This window comes from Hypanus sabinus, chromosome 4 (genome assembly GCF_030144855.1).
Source record: "Hypanus sabinus isolate sHypSab1 chromosome 4, sHypSab1.hap1, whole genome shotgun sequence".
Taxonomy (NCBI): domain Eukaryota; kingdom Metazoa; phylum Chordata; class Chondrichthyes; order Myliobatiformes; family Dasyatidae; genus Hypanus; species Hypanus sabinus.
In genome coordinates, this window is record NC_082709.1 from 42557346 (window position 1) to 42583327 (window position 25982).

A 25982-nucleotide genomic window follows, 5' to 3' on the forward strand; every position below is an offset into this window, starting at 1 on the left:
CTTAAACCAGGTTTGTTGTCTGACTCTGCCTAATTCTGATCATAGGTCGGCAAGCTGAAACATTAATTCTGTTTCCCTCCTCACAGATGTTGCCTGACCTGCAGAGTGTGTCCAGCATTTTCTGTTTAATATAACAAGGATATATTGGATTAGGCAGAGCAAAGCTGATGCCGTATAGATCATAAACCCCAGGATGGACCACTTAAGTTTTGAGTTATACAGCTTAAAACTCAAATGTAAATTTATTTTTCATTGTGCAATGTACTGATATAAGTTGGGGTGATTTTAAAACTGAGGAACTTCGAAGGGCATAACGTATCTAATGCCAGTCTGTCATCTGTGCTACAGCACTTTAGTCAGCCTGCCGACGACCTGCTCAGGAGATGCAGGTTACCAATTAAGATATGTTTATCCATCACATTTAAAAGCAATCAGAAAGAGCTGCAGGGGGTGGAAAACTGATATAACAGCAGAAAATGCCGAAAATGCACAACAGGTCAGGAATCAGAATCAGGTTTAATATCGCTGGCATTATGTCACGAAATATGTTATTCTGCAGCAGCAGTACATTGCAATACTTAATAATAAAAAAGCTATAAATTACACTAACATTTGATATTAAATTAAGTAAGTAGTGCAAAAAGAGATTAACAAATTAACAAGTAAATAGTGATGTGGTGTATATTGATTTATCGTCCATTCGGAAATCCGACGGCAGAGTGGAAGGATTGCTGAAGCACCTATAGAAAGAAAATCAGAGTTGGTGCTTCTGGTTGAAGCCCACTCATCAGAACGAAAAGATTGGGAAGAGAGATAAACAGGGTGAAACGGGATCTTTCAGGAAAGGGAAATGGAATTCCAGTCAAGGTGGCACCTGCATGCAGTGCTCCTTCAGTCATCATCTTCTGAATAAATCATGACCATATATTTCACTTCTTCTATATCTTTTACATCTGTTTTCATCTTGGATGTGATTCTGGAACTGTTGAAGGCAGTTATTTGCTGATTGGAGATCATTTGGGTGCTCTGCAGTCTCCAAGAGGGCTACGGGAGACAAAGGCAGCATGCGCGAACATCACGGCGAGCAAGCTGTGGGATGGGGTGTGAGCCGACGTTCAACTCCATTTTGCCAACTAAAGCGACGAGGGAGATCGAATCATTAAGGTGAATGCGGAAGGTGAGCGCAGGCTTTTGATTGCTCTGCTACCAGACAGGGAGAACATCAGAATCAGATTATCAACGGCATGTGTCATGAAATAGTTAACTTAGCAGCAGCAGTTTAATGCAATACACAATACAGACGAAAAACAGTCTAAATAAATAAATTGATTACCGTGTATTGGATAGATTAAAAATCATGCAAAACCAGAAATGATATATATTTAAAAAGTGAGGTAGTGTTCCTGGGTTCAATGTCCATTTAGGAATTGGGTGGCAGAGGAGACGAACCTGTTCCTGAATTGCTGAGTGTGTGCCTTCAGGCTTCTGTACCTCCTACCTGATGGGAACAATAAGAAAAGAACATGCCCTGGGTGTTGGACATCCTTAATAATGGACACTGCCTTTCTGAGAGATCACTCCTTGAAGATATCCTGGGTACTTTGTAGGCTAGTACCCAAGATCGAGTGACTAAATTTATAACCCTCTACAGCTTCTTTTGGTCCTGTGCTGTCGCCACCCGCCCCCCATACCAAACAGTGATGCAGCCTGTCAGAACGCTCTCCACAGTACATCTATAGAAGTTTTTGTTGACATATCAAATCTCTTCAAACTACTAATGAAGTATAGTCACTGTCTTGACATTTTATAGATGCATCGATATGTTGGGATAAGGTAAGGACCCCAGGGATCTTGAAGCTCCTCACTCTCTCCACTTCTGATCCCACTATGAGGATCGGTATGTGTTCCTTCATCTTACCCTTCCTGAAGTCCACAATCAGCTCTTTCGTCTTACTGACATTGAGTGCCAGGTTCTCGTCACCACCTGAGATCCTACCAACAATGGTTGCATCGTCAGCAAATTTATAGATGGTATTTGAGCTATGCCTAGCCACATAGTCATGGAGAGTAGAGTAGTAGGCTAAGCAGACACCCCTGAGGTGCACCAGTGTTGATTGTCAGCAAAGAGGATATGTTATCACCAAACCGATTGTGGTCTTCCAGTTCGGAAGTTGAGGATCCAATTGCAGAGGGAGGCACAGATGCCCAGGTTCTGTAACTTATTAATCAGAATTGTGGGATGATGGTGTTAAATTCTGAGCTATAGTCGATGAACAGCACCCTGATATAGCTGGTTGAACTGTCCAGGTGGTCTAAGGCCACCTGAGATTGCATTGAATGTTGCTGTGCCTGATGAAAGCTACCTGGGTTTTCTGCATTTCGGACATGGACTTGGACTATAGACCTTTTTTCAGTCTTATAGTTCTTCACGTTCTGTGTTCTTTACCCAAACTTTCTTGCATTTTCTGTGAGGGGAGGGGATTTGGGGGCCAATGTGCTGTTCTGTTTTGTTTACATTTTTGAGAAGGAGGAGGGATTTAGGGGCTGATGTGCCTGTTCAATTTTATTTAGTTTTTTTGTGCAGGAGGGGAGATTTGGGGGTTGATGTGCCAGGCCTGATTCTGTTCATTTTTTGTGTGGGAAGGTTTGGGGGTATTAGGGGGTTGATGATCGTGCTGCCTTTCTTTTCTTTTTTGGTTTCATGGCTACCCGGAGAACAAGAAATTCAGAGTTGTATACAGGCAGTCCCTGGGTTATGAACGAGTTCCACTCATGAGTCCGTCTTTAAGTCGGATTTGTACGTTAGTCGGGACAGGGACATCCGGTATTATTTAGCGTCAGTTAGTCAAACGTTTGTCTTAGTATATAGTACTGTACTTCGTTAATAAATGAATCTTTGAACTTTGGAACCTTTGTTAGAGTGAGGCCAGAAGTGGCCATTGTTGCTATGGTGATAAGCAGTGGTGGATAGGTTAATAGGAATAACTAATGCAGACAACAGAGTATAAATATTGTAAAATGTGGCGCTGTCAGACATGCCCAGCAGACCATCTGCACTAACAGGGAGAGAAAAACTGAGTCAACATCACAGATGGATGACTTACTCCAGGAATCATCAGTTCTGGTAAAGGCAGAGTAAAAAGTATTAAAAAGAGAATTCAGTATACAGTCTGGAAGGCTGCATCATGGCCAGACGGAAATCTTGCCTGACAAATCTGTCAGAATTCTTTTGAGGAAATAACTGGAAAGATAGACAAAGGAGAGTCAGTGGATAGTGTTGACTAGGAATTTCAGAAGGCCCTTGACATGGTGCCACACATGAGGCTGCTAAGGAAGAAAAGAGCCCATGATATCATAGGAAGGATACTGACATAGACAGTTGAATGGCTGATTGGCAGAAGGCAAAGAGTGTGAATAAAGGGGGTCTTTTCTAGTTGGCTGCTGATGAATAATGGTGTTCCATTGGGTTGGTGCTGAGTCTGCTAATTTTCACATTATAGATCAATGATCTGGATGACAGAATTGATGACTTTGTGATCAAGTCTGCAGATGAGGAGCAGGTAGTGTTGACGAAGCAGTGAGTCTGGAGAAATTAGGAGAATGGGCAAAGAGGTAGCAGATGAAATATAGCGTAGGGAAGTGTATGGTCATGTACTTTGGGAGAAGGAATAAAGGTATAAAATGCCTTCTAACTGGGAAGCAAATTCAGAAATCAGAGGTGCAAAGAGATTGGATATTCCTAGTGAAGCTCTTCCCACCATTGAGCACATTCACACAAAGTGCTGCGACAAGAAAGCGGCACAGGACAGGAGGTGAAGAAGCCTCAGATCCCACACCATCAGGTTCAGGAATAGTTATTACCCTTCAACCATCAGGTTTTAGAGCAAAAATTGTGCAAATAAATAAAATATATTAAGACTAAGAACAAGTTGTAAAGAGTCCTTGAAAGTGAGTCTGTAGGTTGCACAGTTTGTCTTCTTTTGCACATTGATTATTTGTCAGTCTTTGTTTGTGTGTAGTTTTTTCTTCACAAATTCTATTGTATTTCCTTTATTTTCCTGTACCTCCACGACCTGGATTGTGCAGAGGCTTGCATGCTTCAGGGATTCCATCAGGCAATGCCAACTTGGGGCCTCTGATGTTGGAACGGCTATGGACGGGATGCCAGGCAAAGACTGATCCAATCCCGGCTCCCGGATGGACAGGCTCACATCTGCCCCATCTGGGCCATGTCATACGAAACAACAGCATTCTCCTGTAAATACCTGTAAGAAAATAAATCTCAATGTAGTCAATGATAACATGTATGTACTTTGATAATGAATTGTACTTTAAGTAAACCATAGATGTGGTAAGGATATGCTTTGAGTGCCTGGCACCATTCATTTACCAATTCAAACATGCCTGGAAGGCCTGGGTGTGAAGAGGAGGAAAGAAAACTCTGAGGAGAAGGTGCAGAAGAAGCAAGATGAGGAGGAGATTATGAATTACCAGTGGTATGCATTGTTATCAGAGGGCCCACTGCATTGAGAAGTTTACACATTGCTTCAGCTCTGTCTTTTCAACAAGCCAAATAAAACACGTTCGACAAGCACTCATCTTATCACTGTGCCCATTGCTCAACACCAGTTTATACTGTACTCACAGTAAATATGAAGCAACACTATTGAATAAATGAAAACTGCATACAAAAGACAGACAACTACCAATGTGCAGAAGACAACAAACTGTACAAATACAAAAGAGATGACATAAAATAAAAATAGTGCTGATTGTGATCGTGGAGGAGACATTGTCGTCAATCAGAACTTGATTGGGGTCTATAAGTAAGGACATCAAAGATCCAGTTACACAAGAAAGTATTGAGGCCTAATTCTTGGAGCCTATTAATTAGATTTGAGAGAATGATCAAAATGCCGAGCTGCAGTCAATGATGGCCATCCTGATGTATGCATCTTCACTGTTGAGATATTCCAGGGTTGAGTGAAGAACCAGTGAAATGGCATCTGCCATCAACCTGTTGTGATGGTAGGCAAATTGGAGTGGATCCAAGTCACTCCTCCGGCAGGAGTTAATATTTTTTCATCATCAACCTCTCAAAGAACCTCAACACAGTGGATGTAAGTGCTCCTGGATGTGATGCACCATCAATAACTCTCGGAGACGGGAGGCGAACGATAGGCTTTTATTAGCAGCAAACGAGACCACTATATCCTGGAGACTGAGGGAGGAGCAGTGCCTCCAATCGCCTTTATACAGGGGTCTGTGGGAGGAGCCACAGGAGCAGTCAGCAGAGGGGCGTGTCCAGACAGGTATATGTAGTTCACCACAGGGTGATAGTCATTGAGGCAGGTTACTGTGTTCTTCTTGGGCACCAGTATAATGTAAGCCTGCTTGAAGCAAATGGGTATCTCAGGCTGTCAAAACGAGAAGTTAAAAATATCAGTGAATGCTCCAGCCAGTGGATCAGCGCAGATCTTCAGTACTCAGCCAGGTATCCATCAGAGCCAGATGGGTACACCCTTCTGAAAGATGCTCTTACATCAGTTCACAGACCAAAATTCCTCCATGTTCTGTTGGGTAATGCAAGTTTAGTAGTTTAGTAGGCATTGAGCTCATGTGAAAGTGAAACTTTGCTGTTGCATACATCACTCGCTTTAACTTTGTAGGAGGTGATAGCACTCAAGCACTGCCACAGCTGTTGAACACACTTCTGTAATTCCAGTTTAGTCCAGATTTGCCACTTTGTATGTGAATCCGAATCAGAATCAGGTTTATTATCACCGGCATATGTCATGAAATTTGTTAACTTTGCAGCAGCAGTTTAATGCAATACATAATATAGAAGAAGAAACAAAAATCAATCAATTGATTGATCAATTACAATATACATATATGAATAGATTAAAATCATGCAAAAACGGACATAAAAAATTAAATAAATATTTTAAAATATTTTAAGAAGTGAGGTAATGTTCATGGCTTCAAAGTCCATTTAGGAATCGGATGGCAGAGGGGAGGAAGCTGTTCCTGAATCGCTGAGAGTGTGCCTTCAGGCTTCTGTACCTCCTGCCTGATGGTAACAGTGAGAAAAGGGCAAGCCCTGGGCACTGGAGATCCCTAATGAAGGACACTGCCTTTCTGAGACACCACTCTTTGAAGATGTCCTGGTGTTACGTACCCTGTAACTGGGTTACTTACCAGCAAAGATAGAGAGGTCCGTTGAAGTCTGATGGTACTATTTTTAACAGTATTTATTGATAAAAATACACAATAATAATATCAATGCAAACATACAGATGATATACATCGTCAATACTAAATCTAAAAGCGCGGGTATAATAATAATCAATAAGAAATAGCTCTATCGTTGTCTAGGGGATAATGTATTGTCCGACGGAAATATAAAAGTCACTTTAGTTCACTCAAGCTGCAGCATTTCGGTTGGAGAGAAAGACGGGTTAAAACTTGCCCATGAAGATCAAACTGGTTTTATTAGGAACCGGTATTCCTTTTTCAATGTTAGAAAATTGATTAATATAATCTATACTTCTTCACCCAGAACCTCAGAATGTGTTATTTCATTAGATGCTGAAAAAGCTTTTGATAGAGTTGAATGGACATACTTATTTAATGCCTTGAAAAGTTTTAATTTTAGTTCTAATTTTATATCATGGATTAAAATAATATATTATAAACCTGTTGCTTCTGTTCTTACAAATAATTATAGATCCTCTTTTTTTCAATTATCTCGTGGTACGAGACAAGGTTGTCCCTTAAGTCCTATTATTTAATATCGCATTAGAACCTCTAGCCATTGCTATTCGTGAATCTCCTAATATTTTTGGTATTACCCATAATGAGAAGTTATACAAGTTATCACTTTATGCTGATGACTTGTTGTTATATATTTCTGATCCTGATAGGTCTATTCCCGCTATTCTATCCTTGTTGGTTCAATTTGGTAGTTTCTCTGGTTATAAACTAAACTTGGATAAGAGTGAACTATTCCCTTTAAATGCGCAAACTTTATTGAATGACAGGATACCATTTAAAGTTGTTACTGATAACTTTATTTATTTAAGTATAAAAATTACCAAGAAATATAAAGATTTATTCAGATTGAATTTTTTACCTATGCTTCATCAAATTCAACAACTTACTACTAGATGGTCTCCCTTATCCTTATCATTGGTTGGTCGGATTAATGCTACTAAAATGATGATTTTACTGAAATTTTTATATTTATTTCAAGCTTTACCAATTTTTATTCCTAAATCTTTTTTTGATAACATTGATTCAAAAATTTCCTCATTTGTGTGGCAAAATAAAAACCCCAGGTTAAGTAAAAAACTGTTACAGAAATCTAAAAAAGATGGTGGTTTAGCTTTACCTAACTTCAGATTTTACTATTGGGCGAATAATATTCGAAACTTAATATATTGGAAACTAGATTTGGATTCACCATTGTGCCCACAGTGGGTAAATTTAGAATGTAATGATGCACAAGGATATTCTTTATTCTCCGTTCTTGGTTCTTCCCTTCCTGCTGATTTAGTCAAATTCAATAAACAGATATCCAACCCTATTGTCAAACACACATTACGAATTTGGTTTCAATTTCGTAAGTTTTTTACTCTGAAAAACTTTGTTCTTGATAGCCCTATCTTATTTAACTTCTTTTTTAAACCTTCTTTAACAAATTAAGCCTTTAGCATATGGAAAAGGAAAGGTATAATATGTTTTCGTGATCTTTTTTCTGAAGGTAGTTTGATGTCTTTTGACCAACTTTCCAACAAATTTAAGTTACCTAAATCTTATTTTTTTAGATATTTACAAATCAGAAATTTTTTATATAAAGTTTTACCATCCTTTCCCAATTCAACTTCGATAGATTTTTCAGACATGATTTTTACCTTGAATCCTTGTCAGAAGGGATTAGTGGCTCTTATTTATAATATGATTATGAAGATACAACCAGAAATGTCAGGCAGAATTAAACAAGAGTGGGAAAAAGAACTTCAATATACTATATCAACAGAAAAATGGGAAAAAATTCTACAAATGGTTAATTCTTCTTCTATATGTGCTAAACATGCTTTAATACAATTTAAGGTCGTACATAGAGCTCATATATCTAAAGATAAGCTTGCTCGATTCTATTCCCATATTAACCCTCAATGTGACAGATGTCATTCAGATGTGGCTTCATTGACCCACATGTTTTGGTCATGTCCCACTTTACATAACTATTGGAAGGACATATTTGCTACCATTTCCTCAGTTTGGAATATTGATTTACAACCTCATTTTATTACTGCAATTTTTGGTATACCAAATGAGGATGGTAGTCGACTTTCCCCTTCAATTAGACGAATGATTGCCTTTGCAACCTTAATGGCCAGAAGGTCTATATTACAAAATTGGAAAGAAGTAAATCCTCCTACCACATTTCAGTGGTTCTCTCAAACTATTTCTTGTTTGAGCTTAGAAAAAATTAGAAGTACTATTTTCGATCCATCAATTAAATTTGAAGAAACTTGGGGACCGTTCATTTGACACTTTCATGTGAATTAATTTGACCTCTTCCAGACCTTTTCTCTTTTTATTCTTGTTCTGGTATGGAGTTCCGGAGTTCTTGACACTATCATGTACACATAAACTGTTATTATTGCCCATGTTAGTTTAGGTTTATTTTTTTTTAATATAAATTTTTTCTTGCATTTTTGTATTTTTTTTTCTTTTTTTTTCTTTTGGTGATTATTCTTTTTCATGTATAATCAATATAGGTTTGATTGATTATTGTACGATGTTTTTTTGGCTGATATTTTAATAAGACATTGTTATCTTATTACTAATTTAACTTCAAGCCTAGTGTATTTATAACCTATTTAATATTATGTTATGTTTTTCTTTATATATGAAATTTAATAAAAAGATTGAAAAAGATAAAAGAAAAAAAAACTTGCCCATTCCTTTTATGATGTCAATCCTTCGAGAGTCGTTGGGAGTTGATTTCCCCGTTGTTAGCTAAAAACCGTTCTTCCGTGGTAAAGGCACACCGATTCCGGGGCAAATGGAAACGGACGCACGTGGCCTTCCCACCGGCTTTCGCTATTACAGGATCACTAGCGTTTCTTCTGGTGCGTCTGAGGGGCTGTTCCCACAGACCCTCTTTTATCCTGACTCACAGGGTCTCAGATGTCAGTCAGGTTGAGATGAAGCAATCCCTCCACCAATCTCCCCCTCGGTTCATTGCCTGGGGGCTTCAATGCATCGTACAGGATGCAATACACAAGTCCATCTCCAAGAGACAATAGCCGGTATCAATGGGTCCGCCTTTCAGAGGCCAGGACACATTTCAACTCTTTGTGGATTCTGCATGTCTTTCTCTCATTTCCTGGGTCTCCTGAACTGACTCAATAGTGATCTTGCGATTCTCACAAAGGAGGGGGCTACCCCGCACCCTTCAGCCCCTCAGAGCTGTGGTACATTCATAACACCCCCTTTCTTCAAAGCATTTTCACCAGCGGTGAAAACGAATTAGTACAGAGTCTTACAGGATTTTAGAATCTAACACAATACAAAAGTTTTTTTTTTCACAGAGTAATACAGTTATACATTCAATTCAGCATCTAAACAGTTAACGATTACAGTGTCACTTCCTTTAATATCTTAACATCTTGTACCTTACTAAAGTCTTGTAGCATCAGACTTCAATTTAATAACCACCTATTTTTATTTCTTTCCTTCAGCAAACAAAAACTAAAGAGTTGTGGTCTTAGCTTACATGTATACTACAAAAGTTCATGCAAATACTAATCTTTCTGTTGCTTTCAAACTTAACAGGCAGGCTTCCATGGGGGTTGTCTTTATTATTCACATGCTTTGTCGAAATCCCATAAAACCGGCTTTTGCTATTTAAAAATGGCGTCCCCATTAACCCTCGCCTCTTTTCCGGTTAATTCCCACGTGGGGAGCTTGGGTACCCTGGCGAAATAGGCTTTCGCCCGCTTCTTTCATAGGAGTTATTTTATCAACACTGTGTCCCAAACTTAGACCATCTTCTGAATTTCCACCCAATTCTTTAATTTTACGCAAGTTGCTAGCTTTCTCTTCAGGACCCTTCAGGCTATTAGTTTTCAGTTCAAACTCTTTGCTCAAGCAGCATTTTAAATTCTGCCTTTTCACACCACACTCTGGAATAACAATAGCATGGGGGGCCCCCGTCATCTTCCAACTCAACCTGTAAGTGATACGCAGGCTTTGTGGTACTACGCCATTGAAATGACTGGAGCCTGGTTGCTGCCTTTGTTATTAATCCAGCCTTTAAATTTTCTTCATTCGATTTGGGAACTGCATATTTCCTTTTTCCTTCAATAATAATATTTATCTCCCCCCTTTTGATCTCCGCATTAATTTTTAACACACCTTTAAGCACAAACACTTGGGAACTCTCAATTCCCACTAGTACCAAGGTTAACTCTTTCTTCACTGAACCAAGTCTATCTGACCCACAAGGACGGCCTTCCTTTTCAACTGAATCAAATACCTCAGACTTTTTCTGAGCTCCAATTCTAGGTTCAGTACCACGTGCATCCACATCTTGGACACACTCAAATGGGACATTTGCCTCTTCCAGGCGTTCAATACCCGTACCCCGTCGAAATTCTAAATTCCCCTGATTCTCCCAGCTACTCTCTGGGCAACTCCCTTCCGGAGTAAACTCAACCCCGCGGGCTGAAACAACCTCATCTGCCAACCCAGCAGACTTCTTCAAGGCAAGAGCACCCTTTTCATCTAGGATTGCCCTCATTTCATTATCGGGAACACCTTTAGAATTTTCAACTTCTTCAAACAGTTCTGCCAAACCAGACAGATCATCCATGTCCAACTCTGGACCTTTTAACAGCTCTATCTGTTTCTCATCTTTATTTTCTGCCTCTAGAACTTTTCTCCTCGCTAAGGGCAGGTCTACTTACTCTCCCTTACCCTCTTTCACTTTACTACTCTTCGTTTTACCACCCTCTAAACCCTCATTGTACAGGGTCGGTAAAAACGTCTCGGCCAAATCGAAACTGGCCGGATTTAAACTGCTCCCTTTCTCAGCTGCCTTTCTCAACATGCTGCGAGTGATCTCGCATGCGGGATAGATCTTGGAATCTAGGGGCGGGGCCGCAACACTCACCGGCCAGCTTGTCAGCGTCATTGCTGCCCAAACCTTACCACCTGCTAAATCGTTACCGAGAAGGACGTCCGCATCAGTTCTCGGGAAGTCTGATCGCACCCCTATTTCAACGGGTCCAGACACCAGCTCACAATCCATAATGATCCTATGCAAGGACACCATTTCCGTCCCTTTTCCTATTCCTTTCACAGCTACCATTCCCGTCTTGCGACCAAAATCTAGTACCTTACTGCTGATCAACGATAGCTCAGCCCCCGTATCTCTCCAGATCCATACTGGAACTGGTGTGTCTCCCTCTCTCACAGACACGGTTCCGTTTGACATACAAGTCTCAGACCCTTCTCGTACTCTGTCTACCCGGGGCTCTCTTGTCGATTTACTGATTACCACGGCACATCCGATAGGGACTGCTGCTTTCCCTTTTCCTGTCTCTTTCCTCGGAGCAAAGCACCTAGATGCAATACACCCTCCCTTTCCACAATTAAAACAGGTCAAGCCCGGAAATCTCTGGCTGTCTGGCCTTTCCCCCTCAACCTTACCACTAGCTCCTGGCAGGACCTCTATCTCAGTTGGCAGACTTTCTCGATCGTTCCCAAGGTCTCTCTGGGAACTTTTATTCGAGGAAAACTTTGTCTTGTGGGTTAGGGCATATTCATCTGCAAACCTAGCAAATTCTGAGATGGACTTATTTGGCTTCTCATTCAAATACATCCGGATATCCTCCGAAACACAACCTTTAAATTGCTCAATCAGAATTAACTCCGAGACGCCAATAATCCTCTTCCACTATCTCTGCATACTCTTCTCATAGGAAAACTCGGTATACGTCTGATTCCACCCTTTTTTTAAAGTTCTGAACTTTTATCTATACGCTTCAGGTACTAACTCATAACTCCGGAGAATGGCCGGAGAATAACTCTCCTCCTCTTCCTCCTCCATGGACAAAGCCGTATATGCCCGCTGTGCCTTCCCTTTTAACACACTTTGTAACAACGCCACCCACTGATCTCTGGGCCACTTCTGATTCACTGCCACCTTTTCAAAAAGCAAGAAATAACTATCAACATCCATCTCCTTGAACGGAGGTACTAACCTAAACTCCCGACTAACATTAAACCGCTCCTCTCAGTCTGACCCTTGATCTCTTTGCCCTTGCCTTAACTTCTCCATCTCCAAGTCATCTTTCCCTTGTTTCTCTCTCTTTCTCTCTCTCTCTCTCTCTCTCTCTCTCTCTCTCTCTCTCTCTCTCTCTCTCTCTCTCTCTCTCTCTCCTCTCTTTCTCTTTCTCAGCTGCTTCCAGCTGTTTTAACTGAATTTCATGCTCTCTTTGTTTCTCAGCTCTTTCCTGCTCCCATTTCACCTCTAACTCCTTTAGCTGGAGCGCATGCTCCTTTTCTCTCTCGGCCCTTTCTTTCTCTTTCTCCTTCTCAGCTCTTTCCTCCTCTTTCTCTCTCTCCTTCTCAGCTCTTTCTTTCTCCTTCTCAGCTGCTTCCAGCTGCTTTAACTTAATTGCATGTTCCAACCTTAATTTCTCCAACTCTAACTGAGCCGTCCCACTAGCTGGTACCTTTTCAGGGATATTTTCCAATACCTCAGCTGCAACCACATTCTTCCCAATATAATACTGAGTTATTGCCCTTCGCACCTCCTGCTTTTTCATGGACAACCTCACCTCTGCGAGGTTTAACCCCTTCACCAAATTTATCAAGTCTGATTTGGTGGCCGCCTCTGGCGCCTCCAGAGTCAGGTTTTCTATAAATTCACCCACGTCCATCTTTGCTGGTTTCCCATCTGGCTACCCGCGTAACTAGATCCAAGTTTGGACTTACAAGCCCAATTCACTGCCCCCCCCCCAATTTGGTGTCAAATCCTGAGACGAGAACCCCAATAGTTACGTACCCCGTAACTAGGTCACTTACCCGCAAAGATAGAGAGGTCCATTGAAGTCTGATGGTACTATTTTTAACAGAATTTATTGATAAAAATACACAATAATAATATCAATGCAAACATACAGATGATATACGTCGTCAATACTAAATCTAAAAGCGCGGGTATAATAATAATCAATAAGAAATAGCTCTATCGTTGTCTAGGGGATAGTGTATTGTCCGATGGAAATATAAAAGTCACTTTAGTTCATTCTAGCTGCAGCGTTTTGGTTGGAGAGAAAGACGGGTTAAAACTTGCCCATTCCTTTTATGATGTCAATCCTTCGAGAGTCATTGGGAGTTGATTTCCCCGTTGTTAGCTAAAAACCATTCTTCCGTGGTAAAGGCACACCGATTCCGGGGCAAATGGAAACGGACGCACCTGGCCTTCCCACCAGCTTTCGCTATTACGGGATCGCTAGCGTTTCTTCTGGTGCGTCTGAGGGGCTGTTCCCACAGACCCTCTTTTATCCTGACTCACAGGGTCTCAGATGTCAATCAGGTTGAGATGAAGCAATCCCTCCACCAACCTCCCCCCCGGTTCATTGCCTGGGGCTTCGATGCATCGTACAGGATGCAATACACAAGTCCGTCTCCAAGAGACAATAGCCGGTATCAATGGGTCCGCCTTTCGGAGGCCAGGACACATTCCAACTCTTTGTGGATTCTGCATGTCTTTCTCTCATTTTCTGGGTCTCCTGAACTGACTCAATAGTGATCTTGGATTCTCACAAAGGAGGGGGCTACCCCGCACCCTTCGGCCCCTCAGAGCTGTGGTACACTCATAACACTGGGTACTTTGTAGGCTAGTACCCAAGATGGTGCCAACTAAAATTACAAACCTTTGCAGCTTCTTTCAGTCCTGTGCAATAGCCCCCCCCCCACCCCATACCAAATAGTGATGCAGCCTGCCAGAATTCTCTCCACGGTGCATCTATAGAAGTTTTTGTTGACGTACCAAATCCCTTCAAACTCATAATGAAGTATAGCCACTGCCTTGCCTTCTTTATTGCTGCATCGATATGTTGGGACCAGGTTAGGTCCACAGAGATCTTGACACCCAGGAACTTGAAACTGCTCACTCCCTCCACTTCTGATCCCTCTATCCTTTCTGATATCCACATTCAGCTCTTTCATCTTACTGACATTGAGTGCCAGGTTGTTGCTGCAGCACCACACCACTAGTTGGCTTATCTCGATCCTGTACATCGTCTCGTCTCCATCTGAGATTTTATCAACAATGGTTGTATTGTCAGCAAATTTATAGATGGTATTTGAGCTCTACCTAGCCACATAGTCATGAGTATATAGATAGAGCAGTGGGCTAAGCACACACCCTTAATGTGCACCCAAGCTGATCATCCTAGAGGTGTTCTTCTGGAGTTTGTACCTGGACCTTTTGTATTTTACTGGTTGCCAAACTTGAACGCCACTGATTTGGGTATCAGATGATTGTGGATCTTTTGGTTCATTCAGTGCTTCTGGTCGTGGAAGAGTCTAAGCAGGTTTTTGAGGACCCACTCACCCATGACTAACTTTATGTCTGCAACAATGTGGCATATTTGTTCAAACTCTCTGATGAATCCATGTACATGGCCCTGTCCACTAACTCAAAACAGTGACATAGCATCTCCTCTACAGGTGCCTTACCTGTATTACTGACAGTTGAGCCCTTTGAGTTCTTCAGCGTATCATAGAATCACTAGTTCATGAAGTCGGTTTAAAAATACGTTACTTTTAAATTGGTACTAATGAACCAAAAATGCTTGCATGTTGCGGAGCAGTTTTGCTCCTGAGTTTCACTTCATTGCCAACGAGGTCATTCTGGGTGGAAACTGCAGGGAAAGGAACTAATTTGAAATGCCTTCCACATGGGAATTTGAAAGCTGATAATGCACATTGAATAGCAAGATAAGATGAAGGCTAAAATACTTGCTGTAAAAATAGTCACTGTCAAACCTTTCTCTCTGCTGCTCAGTGAATGTCAAGCTGTGAAATTTCAATTTGGAATGTGGATTTGCTTTGAGTCCAGATGCAATAACTGAGAGCAATTGAAAATGGTAATGCAAATAACACAGAATATAATTGTGAAGAAAGGGGAAAAGACAAACATAGTCATCCAATCCTAAATGACTATGAACAAGCAGATCCTTTTCATCACAAACTCTCCCATAAAAGGAGTAAAAGAATTTGGTTCATTCAGAAAAAAATACATAAAATCTCCTCTTCATTCTTCAATCTCCAAAAGTAATCAAATAACCTGCAGGAGACTACAATGAATAATGAATGATGTCACAATCAACCTTCTCAAACCGGAGATATTTCTGTCTCACAGGAAAGCACCAAGCTCCTTTTGAAGACCACACTAAATCAATAATCACAGGACTAACTGGTGACCTAGTCCACCTATTTGAGATGTGGATGAGTCTCTATGAACTGCACATCTAACCACAATACAATACAGGTGGCCCCGTTTATCGAATTACAACACTTCGCTGTTACGAAAGACCTACATTAGTTACCTGTTTTCGCTAACAGTTGGTGTTATCACTGTTACGAGAAAAGGCAGCGCGCGCCCCGAGCAGCCAGGCTCCACCCATGGAACTGCATTCTAGCCGCCATTGCTTAAACACAGCCTGTGAGCATCTGTGCTTTTTGTCGATTTATTTTGTGCATCCGTTAGCAAGATGAGTTCTAAGGTATCAGAAAAGCCTAAAAGAGCTCGTATGGGTGTTACACTTAAGTAAGTCGTAAGTCTGGCACTGGACGGTGGTGATGAAAGTGTTGCGAAAGTGGAATTTAAAGGTAGTCATGGGTGGTTTGTTCGGTTTCTGAGGCGACGGCAGCTTCATAGTTTAACGTTTACCGGAGAGAGTGTTTCGGCTGATACTGAAGCTGCTGAAAAGTTCCCAGCAGAACTGAAGAAAATAATTACAGAAGGTGGTTATTCGTATAAGCAAGTGCTTAACTGTGATGAAACCGCAATTTATTGGAAAAAATTGCCGAGCACCACAACTTCCGACGACCCAGCCTAACACACCATCATCAGTGTGCTCGGTGTCTTCCCGATTCTGGTAGTGAAACTACGCAGTACATACATTATTTCTACTTTACATAGGCTGTGTATTTTTATGTGTTATTTGGTGTGATCTGGCAGCTTCATAGTTTAAAGGCTACTGGAGAGAGTGAGACTGCTTCCGCTACATAGTGAGATTATACACTACACTAGACAGTGCTGCAATGATTGTACAAAAGTATTTCTGCTTTATATAGGCTGTGTATTCATCATATCATTCCTGCTTTTGCTATATGTTACTGTTATTTTAGTTTTTATGTGTTATTTGGCATGATTTGGTAGGTTATTTTTTGGGTCTGGGAACGCTCACAAATTTTTCCCATATAAATAAATGGTGATTGCTTATTCACTTTACGACATTCCAGATTACAAATCGTTTCATAGGAACGCTCTACCTTCAGGTAGCGGGGGAAACCTGTACTACCAAAGTACTTATTCAACAATAACTTGTCCATAAGTGACTAATTTGGGTATTGCTATAACCACTCTTTTTCAGGAAAAAGAGCAGAAATCCTGAGATTAGATCCAGGTACTTCCAGTGACAGGCTTGTTATCATGACAACATTTGACCGCATATTAACGTGCCCTGGCCAAACTGAAATCAATAGGTATTATGTAAATAAAAGTTTAATAGCTGAAGTCCAAACCTCACACAAAAACTGGTTGTGATTGCTGATATTCAATCACTCCAGCCGCAGGGCATCACAGCAAGTTTTCCTCGAAGCTCTGCCTTGACCCCAGCCAGTCTCAGTTATTTTGTCTGTTTTTATCAATAACTTTTCTTCAATCATAACCTCAGATAAAAGAGTGCCCACTAAAGATTATACAGTGTTCAACTTCATTTCCAAGTTCAAATTTGCAATGCGGAAGAAATTAACTAGTCTACGCTTGCTTTCTAGTCAATATTTAAGCATTGCTTGATAAATACAACTAATATTCAAGTCACTAAAGAGATCATCTCCAGCAAGAGAGAGTCTAACCACTTCCTCCTGACATTTAACAGGACTTTTATCACTGAACATCCATGATCAACAGACTGGGGGAGGGGGAGGAGGTCACCATTGTCCAGAAACTCAGCTACATAAATACAGAAGCTCTGACAGCAGGCAGGAGTTGGGCAGCTTCAAGTAAGTGACTCACTTCCAAAAGCCATTTGCTATCTACAAGGCAAAAATTTGAAGTGTGAAGGAACAAGCTCCACCGCTTGGATGAGTGCAGCTCGAACAACTTATAAGAAGCTCAACCCAATTCTGGACAAAGCAGCCTGCTGGACTGGCATCCTATTCACCGTCCAAAACATTTATTTCCTCCACCTCTTTCACACAGGGTGTACCATCTACAAGATCTACTATTGTTCAACTAGGACACATCAAAATAGCCTCCTAAGCTCACTATCTCTACCTTGTTCAGAAAGTGAAATGCTTTCATCTTACCTCCAAAGTAAAATGCCGTCACTTCATCCATTTCCCCACCTACATATGTTCTATATGGAAGATTGTGTACATTTGCCCCTTTTCCACTTTCTCCTCAGTATCCCCCAAGCTAATGCTATCTTTTCACATTGCCTAGCCAATCAATGACAGAACAGAAAGTAGAAAACTTGAGCTGAAGAACAGTCCTTTGATAAAACAGTTGACCCACTTTCCCTTCTGACTTTTCCTTCTCCCCTTCCTTCTGTGCAACTTTTCATCAAAAAAACAGCAGGAGAAGGCTCAACTCTTTTGATGACAAGAATGTGCACATGCAGCTATCCACCGCACACAATGAGACCTACGTTGTTTACTGCAGCAGGTAGCTAAACATTTCTCAAGCTTATTAGTGGACTTATTTCTCGCAGTAGTGTGGCATCGATCGTATGCAGAGACGTAAGGCGAGATAGCGGCTTTTATTGACTGGAAGAAGGAACAAACAGTGAGTGACCACCATACTACATCCTGGAGACTGAGAGGCTGGGCTCAGGCCTCGATCGCCTTTATACAGGGGTCTGTGGGAGGAGCCACAGGAGCAGTCAGCAGGGGGCGTGTCCAGACAGGTATATGTAGTTCACCACATTCACCCCCCCCCCCTTTGTTTTAAAAAGAGTCCCCATGTGGCGAAGTTTCTTACAGGTTAAGTCTATCAGGTGGTCGAATCTGTCGCTGCGATCTACATAGCACCGGCTGTGATTGCACAGATGCCGGTGGTGGTGATTGCACAGGAGATGGAGGTTGTGCTGGTTCCAGCCTAACTAGAGGTGTCAGCCCACTAGGCGTCAGTGATCCCTCACGCATGTGTGAGGCGCCTGGTATATATGCGTACGAAACGCCTGGTATATGAGTGTCGTGAGGAGTCTGTGTAGGGCCTGGTGTGTGTGGTGTCACCTCGGGTACAGGGTTCACAGTTACCGTGGAGTGTTCGGGGTAGTGGTCTGCGGCACCTGCGGGCACCAGATCACGGACAGAGACCGTGTCCTCCCGCCCATCAGGTAAGACCACGTAAGCATACTGGGGGTTCGCAAGTAGAAGGTGAACCCTCTCGACCAGCGGGGAGTATTTAGTACTCCTCACATGTCTCCAGAGCAGCACTGGCCCTGGGGACGTCAACCAAACTGGTAGGGTGGTCCCAGTGACAGACTTCCTAGGAAAAGAGAATAGATGTTCGTGAGGGGTGGCATTGGTGGACGTAAATAACAGAGAGCAGATAGAGTGGAGTGCCTCAGGGAGGACCTCCTGCCATCGAGAGACCGGCAACGCTTTTGACTTAAGGGCTAAGAGTGTGGCCTTCCACACTGTGGCATTCTCCCTCTCCACCTGTCCATTTCCCCGGGGATTATAACTCGTGGTCCAACTAGTAGCAATGCCCCTAGCTAGCAGGTACTGGCACAGCTCGTCACTCATAAAGGAGGACCCTCTATCACTGTGGATATAGCAGGGATATCCGAACAGATTGAAGAGCTAGCGCAGGGCTTTTATGACGGACGTGGTAGTGGTGTCGGGGCAGGGAATGGCAAAGGGGAACCGCGAGTGCTCGTCGATAATATTGAGAAAATAGACATTGCGGTCGGTGGAGGGAAGGGGGCCCTTAAAGTCAACACTCAGTCGCTCAAAAGGGCGGGTGGCCTTGACAAGTTGCGCCGTGTCAGGACGGTAGAAGTGCGGTTTGCACTCAGCGCAGATTTGGCAGTCCCTGGTCATCGTCTTGATGTCCTCCAGGGAGTACGGCAGGTTCTGGGCTTTCACAAAATGGTAAAATCGGGTGACTCCCGGATTGCAAAGATGTGCATGAAGGATGTATAGCTGGTCGAGCTGTGCGCTAGCACACGTTCCCTGGGATAGGGCATCAGGGGGCTCATTGAGTCTGCCAGGCCGGTACAGAATATCATAGTTGTAGGTGGAGAGTTCTATTCTCCACCACAAAATCTTATCATTTTGGATTTTGCCCCGCTGTTGGTTGCTGAACATGAACGCAACCGAGTGCTGGTCGGTCAGCAAGGTGAACCTTTTGCCAGCGAGATAGTGCCTCCAGTACCTAATAGCTTCCACTATGGCCCGGGCTTCTTTCTCTACCGTGGAGTGCCGAATTTCAGAGCCTTGAAGGGTACGAGAAAAGAATGCTACTGGCCTGCCTTCCTCATTGAGGGTAGCAGCCAGAGCGAAATCGGAGGCGTCACACTCTACTTGGAAGGGAATGGTCTCGTCCACCGCATGCATCGTAGCTTTGGCAATGTCCCCTTTAATGCGGCTGAAGGCCGTGCGGGCCTCAGCAGAGAGGGGAAAAGTGGTAGACTTGACCAGGGGGCGTGCTTTGTCTGCGTAATGGGGGACCCATTGGGCGTAATAGGGAAAGAAGCCCAGGCACCGTCTGAGGGCTTTGAGAGTGGTGGGAAGAGGGAGTTCTAACAGGGGGCGCATACGATCGGGATCAGGGCCAATGACCCCGTTTTCCACGACATACCCAAGGATAGTGAGTCGGGTGGTTCCATACACACACTTGTCCCTGTTATAAGTAAGGTTCAGAGCTTCGGCCACTTGGAGAAATCGTTGGAGGTTGGCGTTGTGATCCGACCAGTCGCGACCACAGATGGTGATGTTATCCAGATAGGGAAATGTGGCCTTCAGTTGGCACTGGTCCACCATCCGGTCCATTTCCCTCTGGAACACAGAGACACCATTCGTGACACCGAAGGGGACACGCAGGAAGTGATAAAGCCTGCCGCCCGCCTCGAAGGCGGTGTAGGGGCGGTCCTCTGGGCAGATGGGGAGCTGGTGATAAGCGGATTTCAGATCTATTGTCGAGTACACCTTGTACTGAGCTATCTGATTGACCATATCCGCGATGCGGGGTAGGGGGTACGCGTCAAGCTGCATGAACCTATTGATGGTTTGACTATAATCCACGACCAACCTATTTTTCTGCCCAGTCCGAACAACAACCACCTGGGCCCTCCAAGGGCTTGTGCTTGGCTCAATGATCCCCTCCCTGAGCAGCCGCTGCACCTCTGACTGAATGAAGGCCCTGTCCCCCGCGCTGTACCTCCTGCTTTTAGTTGCCACAGGTTTACAGTCGGGGGTCAGGTTGGCGAACAGCGATGGGGGAGGGACATTGAGGGTGGAGAGACTGCAAGTGGTGTCGGTAGCGCAGCTGTCGGCATGGTGTTGGGTGTGATGTGTGGTTCGGTGTGTGTGTGTGTGTGTGTGTGTGTGTGTGTGTGTGTGTGTGTGTGTGTGTGTGTGTGTGTGTGTGTGTGTGTGTGTGTGTGTGTGTGCTCAGTAGTGATGAAGTCACACAAAACTGAGGATTCCTGACAGTGAGTGGTGGGAGGGGCCCGTCATATGCCATAGTCACACTTTCGAGATGTCGAGATGGCTCTGGAAGTCCAGCCCCAATAGCACAGGCACACAGTTGAGGCATGACCAGTAGCGCAAAGTTCCGATATTCTGTGCCCTGCACCACCAATGTCGCTACACAACCCACCCGGATGTCTGTGGAATGTGGCCCAGAAGCCAAATTGATCCTCTGACTTACTGGCCGTGTCACTAGTCCGCAGCGTTGCACTGTGTCCGGGTCAATAAAACTCTCAGTGCTGCCCATGTCAAACAGGCAGCTAGTCCCGTGCCCCTCCACCAGGATGTCCATCATTGACCTTGCAAGCTGGTGTGGGGCGCTTTGGTCAAGGGTTACAGAGGCCAGAGTCGAGCTGTCTTGGTGCCTGGTAAACACCGGCGGGTCGGGGGCGGGGCATGTTGACGCCGACAAAGATGACCGCCCACATTCGGGCATGCAAGATGGCGGCCCCCACGTCTCACACGGGTCGGGGGCGGGGCATGCTGACGCCGACAAAGATGGCCGCCCACATCCAGGCATGCAAGATGGTGGCCCCCATGTCTCACACGGGTCAGGGGCGGGGCAAGCTGACGCCAACAAAGTTGGCCGCGCACATCCGGGCATGCAAGATGGCGGCCGCCATGTCTCACCCGCAGCGCTGCACTCCGCTTGTAGTTTAGACTTACAGACCTTGGCGAAATGGCCCCGCTTTCCGCAGCTGAAGCAGGTCGCTTCACGAGCCGGGCAGCATTCTCGGGGATGTTTTCCGACTCCGCAGAAATAACACAGCACGGGCTTTTGACGGGCCGCAGCTGTGGTCAGGTTCGGGGAGCTCATGGAATCACGACTGGCAGCGGCATTGGCGAATTCGCTCACGGGAACCGGCTGGACAGCGTCAGCGTTGTGCAGAGCAGCTTCCAGAGTGTCGGCCGTCTCGATCGTCAAGCGTAAGGTAAGATCGGCTTTTTCCAGCAACCTCTGACGTACGTACACTGACCTCAGTCCTGTAATGAAGGCGTCTCGTACTAGCAGCTCCGCATGCTGTTCTGCCATGAGCGTTTTGCAGTCACAAGTTCAGATGAGTGTCTGTAGTGCTCGGACAAACTCGGCGCTCGATTCTCCAAGCCGCTGTCATCGCGTAGATAAATGATGTCTTGCGTAGACGGTGATCACCGGCCGCAGGTACTGTCTTCTGAGGGCATCCAGTGCCCCTTCGTAGGTCGGCAGGTCTCTGATAAATGAATAAACTTTTGGGGCGACTCTCGAGAGGAGAATTCTGTGCATAACGGCGGGTTCAGTTGCACAAACCTCCTCCAAGTATGATTGGAAGCATGCAAGCCAGGGTTCAAAAGCAAGAGCTGCTTCAGGGTCTTGAGGGTCCAAATCCAACCTTTCCGGACGTAAAACGGTTTCCATGTTTTAGAACTTCCAGTCAATAAAATTGATGCACCATCAATAACTCACTCTGAGACGTAAGGCGAGATATCGGCTTTTATTGACTGGAAGAAGGAACAAGCAGTGAGTGACCATCATACTACATCCTGGAGACTGAGAGGCCAGGCTCAGGCCTTGATCGCCTTTATACAGGGGTCTGTGGGAGGAGCCACAGGAGCAGTCAGCAGGGGGCGTGTCCAGACAGGTATATGTAGTTCACCACAGCTTGCACACTGGAGTCAAAAGTCATGTTGTCATTATACTGCCCGCAAAGCCCAGCAGTTACTCTTTGGGTCTGTCATTGTGGCACTGAAGGCACAGAATCTGATCCAGTTTACAAGCCACCTGGAATAGGTCAATGACACCCTGCAGCTTGTGTTCTCACTGCTGTGTGGTCAGTGAGGGTGAAATGAAAATATCTCTCAGGATAGAGAGAATCCGTGACTTCCTTTATGCTGTGGTGAAGAGTAAATTGAGATGTTGCAAATGCCTCCAGCTGCAGGTTGGAAGGAGCCTACTACATTGTCCCCTTGAAATCCACACCACTGAGGTCCTCATGATGTTCTGCACTTGTCCTCACTTCAGTGGACAGCACCCAGACATTCAGATTCAGAAGCAGATGGCACAGTTAATTCAGCATATTCTTCCTGAATCCCTTACACATCACGCACTTCTCCTCACAGAGGGAGGCATTGCTCCCAGAACACCTTGATGGATATCACTTCCTTCTAATTACCTTCCTTTCCCTCCTTGAGGAGGAATGGCAGCCTGAAGGCCCACACTCAACACTTCAGGAACAGCTTCTTACCCTCTACAATCAGATTTCTGACAGTCCATGAACCCTTGAACAGTACCTCATTATTCCTCTTTAACATTATTTATTTATTTATTTATAATTCTAATGTAGCTTATAGTATTGTTAATGTCCCGCACTATACTGCTGCCACAAAGCAATAAATTTCATGACGTACCTCAGTGGTAATAAACATGATTCTGATTTTCTTGCAGCCATCCATTCCGCCCACCTTCTGTTACTCCGCCAGCTCTGCTCTCTCCTCAGCCTAAACCAACTGATGCCTCATGTCATCGGAGAGTCCTAGAATATATTAGCAAAAATCGAAGCTCAAAGCTCAATCGGAGATTTGGAAGTCGAGGCCCGATGACCAAAGCCTGGGTCGATGAGTCTCTGCCAGTTCGCTGAGGAAGTCAAAGGCCCAGTGTCTGCCAGTCCAAGCCCACAGGAAGCTGAAGGCCCAGAGTCAGCCTGTCCTGGGGTAGAGGACTGTGTATGTGTGGATGGGAGGGAGGTAAGGGGCTTGTTGTGCTGCTGATGTTTTATTGTTATTGTTGTTAGTGTTCCTTGTGTCTCTGTGAACATGGTGGGTATGCGATATTTGTGCCTGAATATGTAGCGACACTGGCTTTTAGGCTGTGTCGGTTGTTAACATAAACAACACATATCACTGTATGTTTTGATGTACATGTGATAAATAAATGACTCTGAATGTCTGGGTGCTGTATACTGAAGTAAGGACAACATTCCTGGCACAGCACTTACTGTAAAGATTAACAAAGCTAAAGAACTGGGGAAAGCACCAAATACTACTAGAGGCATAGCAACGTTCAGTAGAAACCATCAGCAGCAATCTGTTAGTGACTGATGTTCCCTATGGGATGTTGTTGGCATTCTTTCTTGCTGCGCAAGGTGTATGGGGTTAATTGAAGTCATTGGTTGGAGCACTGAGTTCCAATTTAGCTCCACCGCTGTTAAATTAGTATTGCATGTTGATTGATATCTGGAGCTGCCTACGCTGTATGCCCACTGCTGTCATCCAGGATACTGAAGGCAATGCCCTCACCAGTGGCAGCTGGCAATGCTTCACCACAAATGAGAGCACGCACCTTGGTCCACTCAGGAATGATTAAACAGATGCTGCACTCAAACAACGAATCCTTTGGAGCTGAACCGCCTACCCCCGATCTCTAGTCCTGAACTCATTGCATTATTTTTTAAATAGCAATAGCAAATGCATTCCTTTCAAGAGTTCACTGAATACAACCACAAGTACTCATTAAAGACTAGCAGATTTATTGACTCGGTTTTCACTGAGACACAGGGAGACTGTATGAATTCTGCCTGAACATCTGAGCATAAAATCACCATCAATAAAATGCTCTGGTAATGCATCATGTGCCATAAGTAAAAATTTTTCCTTTGGTGTTATATACTCCTGGAGTGAGTTTCTCTGGCCATTCTTGTGATTAATCTAATATGCTATCATAAGACTGCTGCTGTGTGAATTACTGAATAAAAAATGACTCCTGATTAAATGGTCTGCTCAACATGGTTTACTTCAGAACTATTCCATTTTTAAAAGGATGGATATTGATGAGGAAGACCAAAGTCTGTTTTTACATCACACTGTATCCTACAGAGTTTATTGGATGGGACAATTTTAGTCATCTGAGAGAATACAAATTAGATTCATTAATTTCACATCTTTTAGCGCTTGTGAGAAAGTTATTATGTAAGCCAGCACAATTCAAAGGGTCCTTGAAAAGAAGCCTTTTCCTCAATTACTTTAAAGCTTCATGCCATCTTAAACAAAGAGTCAATTTCTTAAGTTAAAAAAACTGTATTGTATCTGTCCTGCTTATTGCAATGAAAATCTCACTGTGTCCTTGAATGATTGTAGCTTCTTATCTTCAGACTCGGAAAGATGAGTTGTGATAAAGCAAGCAGAAAACTCACTTTGATATCAGTGCAGTTCAGTACCTGCTGCATTGGTTGTCCAAAAGATCTCTGATCTTTTGCAAAAAGAGAAACCTCCTGATGTCTAATCTAGTTGCATGTTAATGAAATTCTATGTACCGTCCCTTAATTCTTCCTAAACTAACTTAACTCATCTTGTGTGTGTGGCTTCCATCGGTCGTGGTTGACCATGGGTACTGCGCCTCTGGTAGTCACCGGGAGTGGCTTCTCCAGTGGGCAAGCCAGGGCAGAGTTGATATGGAGATCCGTCTGTTGCCCATGCAGTGGGACCCCCCTCTCCGTGCGGATGACGGGTCCAAAGGAACGACGGGAGTCGATACAGTTTGGTGCCAGCAGCATCGCAGGAGTTGCCGTGCCGGTGCTGGGCGCTCGGGACTCTGACTCCGGATTTTTCCCGGGGTTTATTCCCAAAGCCTTTCCCGTGAGCGGGTATAGCCACAAGGCAGCAGAGGTTTGAAATCGGAGTTTCCCTCTCCTAGATGAGCTACTATCCGTGGTTAATGAGCCTCATCTGCCCGGAGCAACTGGTTTTAAGGCACCAGTGGCCCGCCTTTGCCCCTTCTCCTGTCAGTGAGAACAGCTCCGCCACACACGTGAAGGCCAGGAGTTGGACTTGGTTGTCAGAGGCTGTTTGAGACACACGCCATGAAGAGCATTTGTTTAGCAGTGAGAGCTCGTCCCCACTACCACCCTTCGGCTATGACTAACTCATCTATCTGCATGAATATTGCAGCAGGTAGGTGCTTCTTCCTTTAAAACTAGGATGCATGGAAGTAA

General features: G+C 43.9%; 1 long non-coding RNA gene across 2 annotated transcripts; it reads right to left on the bottom strand.

Moving 5' to 3' along the window:
* Window positions 1–534: 534 nt before the first annotated feature.
* Window positions 535–12125, bottom strand: LOC132392238 (uncharacterized). Of its 2 annotated transcripts, none has more exons than XR_009511457.1 (3): window positions 12075–12125; window positions 4065–4265; window positions 535–1200 (listed from the first exon to the last, which is right to left on the bottom strand). It is a non-coding gene; the product is annotated as an uncharacterized LOC132392238 (long non-coding RNA). The 2 variants fall into 2 exon arrangements; XR_009511456.1 differs by lacking the exon at window positions 12075–12125 and adding an exon at window positions 11414–11731.
* Between the last annotated feature and the right edge of the window lie 13857 nt (window positions 12126–25982).